Source organism: Mustela nivalis, assembly GCF_964662115.1.
Source record: "Mustela nivalis genome assembly, chromosome: 17".
Classification (NCBI taxonomy): Eukaryota; Metazoa; Chordata; class Mammalia; order Carnivora; family Mustelidae; genus Mustela; species Mustela nivalis.
The window spans coordinates 37,289,094-37,301,727 of NC_139036.1; positions in this window are offsets into that span (position 1 = coordinate 37,289,094).

A 12,634-nucleotide genomic window follows, 5' to 3' on the forward strand; every position below is an offset into this window, starting at 1 on the left:
AATGCTAGAGCTCCCAGAAACGCCGAGATGGGAGAAATTGTGTAAATGCGACAGGCCCCTGCTTAAAACCGTGGAGGCCGCACCACCAGGGCAAAGTCTAACCCCCTTGCCTTGCATCCGAGGCTGCGCAGAGTCTCCTTTCCTCTCGACTCTTTTCATTCTAAGGATCTTAAGGCCTTTCCCAGAGCCGTGATTCCCAAATTCTAGGGTGCATTGGAAGCACCAGGAAATCTTGATAAAACAGATTGCTGCTCCCCACCAGAGTTTCTGCTTTCGTAGGTTGGTAGGTCGGGAGTGGCGCCCTGAGAATTAGAAATTTCAACAAGTTTCCCGGTGATGCCTATGCGGCTAGTCTGGGACTACACTTGTAGGACCGTTAGACCTTTGCATATCTGTTTTCTTTGTCAAGTGCTAGTAGCTGTTCCCCGCCTCTGTCCTCCTCCCCATCACTCCCACCAAGTGCTTCCCCGAGCAGCTGACCCGCTTAACTACAAGCTGGTTGTGATTTTTCTGGGATCACGCCTTATTCACTTTTGAATCCTTGACCTGCCATTGGACACCCAGCAGTGCTCAGTAAATGTTGCAAACGAAAGAGGAGGTGAAGCCCAACTTGCTGTTTTAGCAGCTGATGCTAAAGGTTTCTGAGGGTCTGGTATGTTCCAGCACTGCGTAGACAAGGTGTGAATGCCGGCAGCCCTCCCCTGAACCTGGCAGTCCACGGAGAGAGGGAAGAGAAGGGGGAAAGCAGTGCCCACCAAAGCAAGGTGAAATGCCTTCCTGATGAAGCCAGGCATTACGAGAAGGACGCAATAAAAAGAGCAAAACCAAGATTGAAGATTTAAAATAAAGACTTTAGGATCCCCGACAGAGCGGTCTGGAAAAAGAAGTGATTATTTGTTTATTTATTTACTTTTCTTTTCTGAAAGCAATGGTAAAAGGTTTTGGAAGTTGCCAGGTCATAAACCAGGTGAGAGAATTCTAAGCTGTGATGAGTACAGGGGATCCAGTTCTTTCATGGCACTTAAATAAAACCTCTGTTAATCATCTCCGGCCTCTTTGGTATTTGTAATCATTCCATTCTTAAGCATTAGTTAAATGGGAGAGTTGTAAACAATGTTTTAGATGACAGTTTGGCTACTTAAGAGAGCCTATAGTTCAAGGATTTTGGAAAGCATCAGTTGACATGCTAGCAATTGATATGTTAATTAAATATTGATCTTGTGTGCTCATTAAATCAGGTCCCCTAGGGACTTCTACCTGTCAATACTCCTCCCCCCACACACCCAATGGAAATAGCTTTATTTTCCGCTGATTATTTAACTAGTATATACTCATTGTATAACAATGTTTTAAAGATTTTATTTATTTATTTGACAGAGATTACAAGTAAGCAGAGAGGCAGGCAGAGAGAGAGGAGGAAGCAGGCTCCCTGCTGAGCAGAGAGCCCATTGCGGGGCTTGGGCTCGATCCCAGGACTCTGGATCATGACCTGAGCCGAAGGTGGAGGCTTTAACCCACTGAGCTACCCAGACACCCCTCACTGTATAACATTTAAAACATAGAAAAATATAAGGAATAAACTAAAAGTCACCTCTAATCCCGTCCCTTGAGATAATTATCATTAATATTTTGGTACATTCTCTCCCCCATCTCTTTATGTGTATATAATTTTGTACAGATGGAGTCATATTACACAGTTGGCTTTTTAAGTATTTTTAAGTATTTTTCCCTCTTTCCACTCATGTTCCCAGCTTCATTTACTTGCTTGGTTCTTTCTTCCCCTCCTAACTTCTTTCCATCTTTCTCCTAATAATTCACGCACATGTTAACACATGCACACACATTTTTTATTTAGGGTCATTATATTTTAAAAAGTTGAGCCATGTTACATTCACTTTCTGCATCTTGCTTTTTCCTCCCAAACCATAAACGCATAGTAGAAAGTCCTCCAAGTCAGATAAGACAGGTCTACTACCACAGGTTGTAGTAAACCTGGTTCTATGCAAATCCCTCTGCACTAATGCTTTTTTTTTTTCTATGGTAGGTTTTCCAGGCATGGGCCTACCAGGGAAAAGGGAATTTTATATTTTAATAGCACTGCCAAATTGTTTTCCCCAAATGCTGGGTAAGTCACATCTTCAACAGCAATGAATAAGAGTATTTCTTTCCTGCATCCCTTCCAGCAGCAGGTATTACCACTGTTTTTAATTTTTGCTGCTCTGATAGGTGAGAAGTGACCTCCTTATTGTTGGTATTTTTTTTTTTTAAGATTTTATTTATTTATTTTAAGAGAGCATGAGCAGGTGGTGTGGTAGAGGGAGAGAGAAAATCTCAAACAGACTCCATGCTGAGCGAGGAGCCCCATGTGGGCCTCAATCTCATGATCCATGAGATCATGACCTCAGCCGAAATCATCAGTCAGTACTTAACTGCGCTACCCAGGTGCCCCTACATTTAAGTCTTAATCCACCTGGAATTTGTTTTGTGGATGGACTGAGACCAAGGTTTGCAAGTCTTCAATTAGCACTTGCACCGATCACCCTCTCTGAGCACATTGAGATTTTACTATTTTTCGTAACACACTTGTTACTGAGGCGTAACATGCATAGATTGATTTTGGTTGGACCTTAGACAGTGCAAGGTTCCTCGCACCCCACTGTCTCCTCTTTTCTTCAGCTTCCTCCTATAGCTTCCATTGTGCTTGTTTTTTCCTTTTATGGTAGAGGATTCTTGAACGTACAAAATGGCTCCTTAGAACATCAGAACGGGAAAGCATTTTTAAAGTTTTAAGTGGGCAGCTCTTACGTTATATTCTTTCTTGTGTGAAGGCTTTCTCCTTAGAGTCTTAGTTTTAGGAGCTATTTATGAGCCATGGATGCTGAATGTTTTCAAATGTATTTTCAGCAGCAAGAGTCCAGACTTGGCTCAGAACCAGAGGGCATGCCGGCCGGGCAATAAAGCCTCAAGGCTGTGCCTCCAAGAATGTCCCCGGGCTCTGTCTTCTTGCCTTAATCTGGTTTCCTCTTCTCTGTCTGGTTCCTGGGATTGACACTTCACTGGGCTGTCTGCTGGGCCTGGTGCTGGCCTCATCCCAAAGGTACACCCTCTGCCAACCGGGGCCCAACCCAGCTCTTGGATCCCGGGGCTTCTGCTTGTCAGGGAGTAAGTTACAACATCTATTGAAATGATCATATGGATTTTTCTAAGGGGACCTGTTGAGATGATGGGTTATTTAAAAAATAATGTCCACATATTAAAATATTGTTGCATCTCTTGGGGTAAATGTAACTTGGTTTTGGTAGACTGTTCTAAAAAAAATTGGAGTATAGGTTGAATTGGACTTGCTAGTATTTTCGTTGGGACTTTTGCATCTATGTTTACAACAGAGATTGACCTATGTGCAGACTGGTGACTCATGGGACTTGTTTATTTGAGCAGTGGAGGGCTTTGAAGTGTTTGGTTTTGAGTTCCTGATGTAGGAGTGCACACTCTCTAGTTCCTGTGGCTCCCACTTTCCCTGTCATTTCACACCTGAGTGATGCCACCCATTTATAGTACTTTCTGGTTTACAGTCACTTGTATTTGCAAATCCTGGTCTATGGTTTTCTTTGCTCTTTTCTTTCTTTCTTTCTTTCTTTCTTTCTTTCTTTCTTCTTCTTCTTCTTCTTCTTCTTTTTTTATAGATTTGGGAGTTATATCAGTTTACAACACACATTAAGGACCATTCTTTCTTTTTTTTTTTAATTTTTAAAAAAGATTTTATTTATTTATTTGAGAGAGAGAGAGAGAGAGGTCACAAGTAGGCAGAGAGATGAAATCAGGCTCCCCACTGAGCAGAGAGCCCGATGCGGGTCTCGATCCCAAGACCCTGAGATCATGACCTGAGCCAAAGGCAGAGGCTTAACCCACTGAGCCACCCAGGTGCCCAGAACCATTCTTTCTTTATTCTGTGTTTGAAATAATTTTTTTAAAATATTTTATTTATTTATTTGACAGACAGAGATCACAAATAGGCAGAGAAGCAGGCAGAGAGAAAGGGAGGAAGCAGGCTCCCCGCTGAGCAGAGAGCCAGATATGGGGCTCGATCCTGGGACCTTGGGATCATGACCTGAGCTGAAGGCAGAGGCTTTAACCCACTGAGCCACCCAGGTGCCCCTGTGTTTGAAATAATTTATACAACAATAGACACAGCTATTCCTTAAACATTAGAAAAGCCTTGTCAGCAAAAGCACCTCAGCTGGCAAATCACGTAAGTCTTTAGGGAGCTAAGTTTTTGATAACATCTCTTTTTTTTCTCTTGGTTATGGGTCTATTCAGAATTTTGTGAGTTTTTTTGGGTGGGATCAGTATTGTAATTTGTGAATCCTTTTTTGTTTTCTGGAGAAGAATTTAAATACTCCACTGTGCTTCTCTCTCTTTTTTTTTGGTTTTCCATTATTTTGTTTATATCATATGTCAACAGTATGAATTGTTCCAAAAATGAAAGGGTCACGTCTCTTTGATTTTTCTTTTTAACCAATTGGGAGCCCATATGAAGACTTCGCTTTTGCTTTGGTCTTCTGAGTTGTCTAAAAAGGCTGTGGCGAGCACATGCAATTCACAAATGGGTGTCAGCTAGACATCCCCTCCCCCAAACAGGAGAGCACTTTGATTGGAACATTCTGCTCCTGCAAATCATTTGACTGCTCCGTGGAGTCACTAAAGGAGGCTGGTCAGTAATTAGAAGGTGTCCAGATGGGCTTTTCCTAGTTTGATCCACAACCCTGCCCAGCCCTCTAAGCCTGGACAAAATGCCCATTACTTGAACTCCCAGGGTTGTGATTTCAATACTCATTTCCTGAACCCCCAAACTCTATCTTCCAGCATGTTTCCACCAGGAGAAGTAGAAGCTCCGTCTCCAAGCGACTTAAACAAAAACATTAATAAGAGGAAGGTTGGAAAGTTTCTGCTTTGACATACTCTCTATGTTCCAAACACGGAGCAAACAGGTTTAAACACACAAACATACACACAGACACACACACATCAGGATAAACATCTCAGTGGACAAGAAAGAGAACTAATTGAAAACCATAGTGGTGAGTAGGGCCAAAGCCAAGGGCCAAGGGCCAGTGGGATAGTGGAAGCTAAAATGTTGCACATGGAATAAAGAACAGAGCCAGACTCTCTAGCTGAAGCCAGGGACTGGAGTGAAGCCTCCTGATATGTTAAAAGAGGCCAAAAAGAATGGCAACTGACTAGCTTTTGGGAACTATGGCCAAAATGGTGGGCCTGAGGTAAGAGCAGAGCAAAGACAGCCTCACAGCCAAGAATTGGGTCAAGCCGTCCCCAAAGTCCACGACTGAGTCTGCAAGACCCCCAAATCAGTGAAGAGCACAAGTTCACAGCTGCCATCACAAGACCAGTTGTGGACTTGTCTAATGGATGCAACCACAAAACTAAACCCACCAGACAAGAAAGGAGGGAGAGAAAAACAGAGCATAAAGTAAAAGCAGAAATCATCAGCCATATCATGCCTATAAGCCAAAATTCCAAAGCACATGGAGAAATCAGATGCTAAATAAACCAACCAACTCAACAACTAAAGTAAGCACACAGGTGAAATTTATTTATTTTTTATTAATCTCGTAAAGACTGGAAAATAAGGATGCATGAAGAGATAAATGAGGACACCATTTGGCAAACAAGAAATTACGAAACAATGCATGAAATTATGAAACAATGAACATGGAGAAATGAAATATGAACAATTATAAATCTGAGAAATAAAAAGTAGTCATGAAATAAAAACATCTCAAAAGATGGGATAAATTTTAGGCTGGACATAGTTGAAGACAAAATTGATGAATTGGAAGATAGTTCTGAAGGATGTACACAGAATCCAGCAAGGAGAAACAGGAATTAAAAAATAAAAGAAGCAGGGGCACCTGGGTGGCTCAGTGGGTTAAAGCCACTGCCTTCGGCTCGGGTCATGATCCCAGGATCCTGGGATCGAGCCCCGCATCGGGCTGTCTGCTCAGCAGGGAGCCTGCTTCCTCCTCTCTCTCTCTGCCTGCTTCTCTGCCTACTTGAGATCTTTGTCTGTCAAATAAATAAATAAAATCTTAAAAAAAAAAATAAAAGAAGCAGTTCAAAGAGCAGGAGAATGGATTGGGAGCCTCTAATAGGACTTGCAAAAGAAAAGGATGAAGAAAATGGCAGGGAAATCATACTGAAGATATGATAGCTAAAATTATTCCAGAATTGAAGAAAAAATTCATAACATACAATAGAGATTTTATTTTGTATCCAGTCTGATCATCCATATCTTCCTAAGTGTGTTTAAGCCATTCACTTTTATTGCTATTAATGATTTATTTGGACTTTCTTCTGCTATTATGCTATATTTGCAGCTCAGCATCCATTTTCTCCATATTTTTTCTCCTTTCCTGCCTCCTTTTGAATGGAGATCTTATGTTTTCCTTTTCTCTCCTAGCAGGACCATACTTTGTACTGCTTTGGTCAACTTGCTTAATGCTGTTTTTTTTTTTTTTTTTTTTTTTTTAGGATTTATTTATTCATTTATTTGACAGACAGAGATCACAAGTAGGCAGAGAGGCAGGCAGAGAGAGAGGAAGAGAGCCGGATGTGGGGCTCGATCCCAACACTCTGGGATCATGATCTGAGCCACCCAGGTGCCCCATGGGTGTTTTTTATTTTTAATATAGTCTTGTGTTTTTGTTTTTTTAATATTTTATTTAGTTAATTTGACAGAGAGAGGGACAGCAAGAGAGGGAATACAAGCAAGGCAGTGGGAGAGGGAGAAGCAGGCTTCCCGCTGAGCAGGGAGCTGATGTGGGGCTGGATCCGGGGACCCTGGGATCGTAACCCAAGCTGAAGGCAGATGTTTAATGACTGAACCACCCAGGCACCCCTAATCTTGTGTTTTAATTACCTTCTATTCACCCCATTGGTGAAGGAAGGATTCCTGCTCTGGGGTTACGGACATGGCTGAAGGCAGGTTAACTAATAGTGGGCAGTTTCCTCATCCCATATGCTCACTGTACAGGGAAGTGGGGAACAAGTACACTCTGCGGGGGCATAGCAGGGTGGGTTCAGGAGCAGAATGTACAAACGGGCTGTGTGAGGCAAGCTTTACGCTATCAAAAGGTGTGATAACCCCTGGTTTTCGTGGGAGGATATTATGGGCTTGCTTGAATAATTACGCAGGCTAGGGGGGAACTGAAACCTGTTCCTCAGGAATAAGCAGAACCTACTTTTGGTATCCTTGATAAGGAGAGTTCTTTGGCTCTGGGACCTTAGCCGAGGAGTGAAGCAGGGACAAGAACGTGTGGTCAGGCCATTCAAAGCCCTCTTAATTTCACCGCATGTCAAGGCAACACTTGATATTAATTTTCTAGTGCCATATAGACTGTTTGATTACAATAATGCTCAATAATTTAGAAGGAAAGAACTAGAATTCTTTATTAATTCAACTCGTTGCCTTAAGGGTTTTCAGATGTTTTTGGTGTAATAGTTAATGATAATAGTCTGCAGAGAACTAGAATTTTTACTCCCTGTTGTGGAAAATCACTTTGCCCACATTCATTCCCACTTTTTCTTAACTTCACCTGGAATTATAAACTTTGTAATTTTTATTCCTTTTAATTTTTTTTGTTGTTGTTTATTTATGTCAGAGAGAGCGCGAGCGCACAAGCAGTCAGAGTGGCAGGCAGAGGCAGAGAGAGAGAAGCAGTCTCCCCGCTGAGCAAGGAGACCGATGCAGGACTCCATCCCAGGACCCTGGGATCATGACCCAAGCCAAAGGCAGTGGCTTAACCCACTGAGCCACCCAGGTGTCCCCAAACTCTGTAATTTTTAAAAAGATTTTATTTGGGGGTGCCTGGGTGGTTCAGTCAGTTAAGCATCTGCCTTAGGCTCAGGTCATGATCCCAGGGTTCTGGGATCAAGTCCCACTTCGGGCTCCCTGCTCAGCAAGGAGGCTGCTTCTCTTCCCTCTATGCTTGCTCTTGCTCTCATAAATAAATAAAATCTTTTTTAAAAAAGTTAATTAAAATAAAAGTCTTCTTAAAAAAAAAAAAGATTTTGTCAGAGAGAGAGCACAAGTAGGGGGAGTGGCAGGCAGAGGGACAAGCAGGCTCTCCTCTGAGCTGGGACCTCTGATGTGGGGCTCAATCCCAAGACCCCAAGATCAGGACCTGTGCCAAAGGCAGACATGCCTGACTGAGCCACTCAGGAGCCCCCAATTTGAAAAAAAAAAAACCCATTAAAATCCATTACTTAAAAAAACCATTATTGGGACGCCTGGGTGGCTCAGTTGGTTAAGCAGCTGCCTTTGGCTCGGGTCATGATCCCAGCAACCTGGGATCGAGTCCCGCGTCGGGCTCCTTGCTCAGCGGGGAGCCTGCTTCTCCCTCTGCCTCTGCTGCCTCTCTGCCTGCCTGTGCTCGCCCTCTCCCTCTCTCTCTGATAAATAAATAAAAATTAAAAAAAAAACATTATTTAGAGAAATGCATATGTCTCAACTTCAAATAACTTATAATTTTACATTTTAAGTTTAATGCCCCTTATTTACGAAGAAGATCATTTTAAAAATGAGGTGAACAATTTCAAAAGTAAAGCCTATTTATTGCAAGAAATCAGTTCAAAAGTGTTTCAGGAAAGCCAAAGCCGGTGACTTTCCTTTCTCTGCCCCCGGCCCCACCCTTTAGAATTAACCAGCTTTTTATTTGTTTTTTAAAATTCTAGTTAGTTCACATACAGTGAAATATTAGTCTCAGCTGTACAATAGAGTGATTCAGCACTGCTATCCATTGCCCAGTGCTCATCTGGAAGAGTGCCCGCCTTCATCCTCATCTCCTACTTCCCCCATCCCCCCACTCACCTCCTTCTGGTGACCATCAGTTTGTTCTCTTGAGTTACGAGTCTATTTCTTGGTTTGTCTCTCTCTCTTTTCCCTCCGTTGCTTGTTTCTTTCTAAAATTCCACATATAAGTGAAATGACATGCGATTTGTCTTTCTCTGACTTATTTCACTTAGCAGGATACTCTCTAGCTGCATCCATGCCGTTGCAAATGCAAAATTTCACTCTTTTTCTATGGTCGAATAATATAGAATCAGCCAGCCCTGACAGTCTGCTTTGCTCCCTCCACATTTGTCTCTCTGCTCTTGTAAATGTATGCAGTTGTAAACCCTGAATAGGTCCCCCTCTACGGTGTACAGAAATGGGATCATATGGAAATTATTCAACTACTTGCTGTTTAAAATCATTTTCTCAGACGCGGTTCTGGGTTTATTTCATCATGGACACTCTTCCAGGTTAATACATGCATAGCTGGTTTATTAGAAATAGCTACATGACGTGTACTACTTTAGTATGGATGTATCATCCTTTATTAAACCATTAACTGGTTATTGGATGTGTTGGTCATGGCTGGTCATTTGCCCATTACACATACTGCTGCAAGAAGCATCTTAGTTTATGTATCCTTCCACACCGCTGTCTTTGCTTTTGTGTATACATTTGCAAGGGTGAAATGACTATGTACATTTCAATTTTTTAAAAGCTATTGCCAGAAGATTGGAATATATGAATCCTTCTGAGAATATATGAGAGCTCTCCTTTCCCTAGCCCTCTAAGTACATGTCTCAAGGTGGATTTTTTTTCTCATTCATGAGATTTTGCAACTGATTTTTTTTTTTTTGTAGTGTCCTAGCATACATTTGCAAAAGGAGTATGTGATTTAGTCAAGGACAGTACTCGGGAGGGATTAGTTTTTAAACACCTAAACCCCTAAGAAGGTCTTTTTATTCCCTTCGTTCATGAATGACAACATGGCTTTTCCTTTAGGTGTCTCTAGATCAGTGTATTTCAAACCCAGGTCATAACTCAAATCAATTTAATAGATTGTGACCGCATTTTAAAAGCATAAGATGATGTAGGCAAAAATAGAAAATATTGAAGTGCTTTTTCGGTAATTTTTGCATCATGAATGTCTGAAGATCTAAGAGGTAGATTTAAAATTTTTATATCATCTATCTATCTATCAGTTACAAATTAAATGTATTTTTTAAAGATTCATTTATCTATTTTATTTTTTTAAAAAAGATTTATTATTTATTTATTTGACAGAGAGAGAGACACACACAGTGAGAGAGGGAACACAGCAGGGGGAATGGGAGAGGGATAAGCAGGCTTCCAGCTGAGCAGGGAGCCCAATGTGGGACTCAGTCCCAGGACCCTGAGATCATGACCCAAGCTGAAGGCAGATCCTTAATGACTGAGCCACACAGGCATCCCAAGATTCATTTATCTATTTTAGAGAGAGAGAGAGAGTATATGTGTATATGAGTTGGGGGACGGGCAGAGGAAGAGGGGGAGAGAGAATCTGAAGCAAACTCCCATGAAGCATGGAGCCTAAAGAGGGACTTGACCCCGGCCCCTGAGATCAGGACCTGGGCCAAAATCAAGTCAAACACTTAACTAACTGAGCCATCTAGATGCCCAAAATTAAATGTATTCCTAACAATGAGTTGAGGTTTAAAAAAATATATATATATATATTTATTTATATATATGATATTTACTTTTCTGGATGATGTGAGAAGTTTGAGATCATTTTAATTTAGACTTTTGTTTTTTTCTTCCCCCCATTTGTCTGTAAGATCCTCATTTATCACCCCTCCCTCCAATTTGAGCTTATTTTTTAAATTATCAAAGAAATATATGCATGTGTTTTATACACACACACACACACGAACAAAGGATACTGAAAGAAAAGTAAAACCTCTCTCCCTCTTCAATTTCATTCCAAAGCTCGTGTATATGTTCCAGAAATTTTAACTTTTTTTTTTTTTTTTTTGAGAATGCCGCCATAGTGTGTCTAAATGTGGCCTTCTTTTCATCAACTTTGCTTGGGACTCAGAACATATGCTCAGCTTCCAACCGAGTTCTTTCTGTATACCAGCAAAGTTTTCTCCTGCCAGGTCTTTGATTACTGCTTTTGCTGTGCCCACTCTTTTCTCCCCAGATTCCTATTATTCCCAGGTTGTATCCCCTGTGCCAGACTGCCTGCCTCTTTCCTTTTCATCTCTTCATCATTTTCCCCTTGACCATGTTAATTGTATTGTCTCCAGTGTCTCCTCTGCTATTTACAGCCTCCGTCATGGGTTTTAACCCAGCCATTGTGGTTTCTGTCTCCCTGCTCTACTTCCTGCTCTCAGATTTCTGCCCCGTTATTATGATCTTTTATAGATTCTAGATCTTTTCCAGAGCCCCCTTGGAATCCTATTGAGAATTCAAATCTGATATTCAGATATGTGTGTGTGTGTGTGTGTGTGTGTGTGTGTGTATTTAAACTTGTGTGGCAGTAAATTTTTTTTTCCCCAGAGAGATTCCTCAGAACCTTCGGGGGATGATTATACTTTGAGCTGCAGAACCTTCCCAGATCCTATGAGCTTCCATTTGCCTCATCCTCAGAGGGGAGTCTGCCCAGGACGGCTGTCAGGGTAGAATCCTTATTCCCCGGTTTCATTTCCGTGTGGGGGTAAGACTAGAGGTGGGGGTTAACTAGGGGTGGGATGGGGGCCAGTGTCCTCCCCACTCCTCAGAGGAATATCTTCTCTCATTGGTAACGGGGGTGGGGGGGTGGGGAGGGGCGCGGGCGGCTCAGTTCCTTCTCAGAATATTTCCTGGGCAGCTCTGGGCCTGCAATACTCAGATTGGGCCTGCAGGGGGCAGTGTGGCTTGGCTGCCTGCCAAGCCTGTCCAATTCAAGTGTCCACCACTAGGGAGCCCATTTGAGGAGCTGAAGCCACTCTCCGCAGTCCCTTTTGTCAGTGATAAACCTGGCATTTTGATCTCCAGTTGTCCAATTCCTCTGACCTATTTCTCCAATGATGGGAAGAGAAGAAAGGGATTTTTGTTTTGTTTTGTTTTGGTTTTGGTTTTTTGCCGATCCAGCAACTACTCAAGAAGGAAAAAAGCCACGTTCACTGGAAAGTTGGTAAGACTTCCTGCCTGAATCTTTCTCAGAGGGTTGTCAGGTTCAGACCGAAGGAATCCAGGAAACAGAGAACACAGAGAGAATGATAGCGTCAAACACGGTGCGGCCCAGGAGGTGTGGCAGAAAGCAAGAGCTGAGGAGCCACTGCCAGCTGAGTGAGTGACATCTCCACGGATGAACTCGTAGAAAAGGAAAAAGAAAAAAATGGAGTTTTATTATTTTTAAATTCTCAAGAAGACATCACCATTGCAAATAAGTTAATCGAAAGTTTGGGGGAATTCCTGGCAGCATGGTGGCCTGCTTTTCTGCTTCAGAGCCCTCCCCCCCCTGGCTGCTTCTCAGGGCTTCTTGGTGGCTGTGCCCAGGTGGGACCAGCCAGGCATGCAGAGCACACTTGGGATACTTGGGGTGGTTGGGTAGCTGCGGGCAGGCACAGGTAGGAGGAAAGCTTGGTGGGGGGGGTGCCCTCACCCCACCATCTCTTGGGTGAGAGAACCCCCAGCGTGGCCAGCATTCCCTACCCTGTCCTGGACACATGTCCCCTGTCTGAGGGGGTAGCAGGATGGCTTCTCTTGTGATGCCTTCCCTGTGGCCCCATGGGGTACAGTCTGACAGAAAGTTCTAGTTTC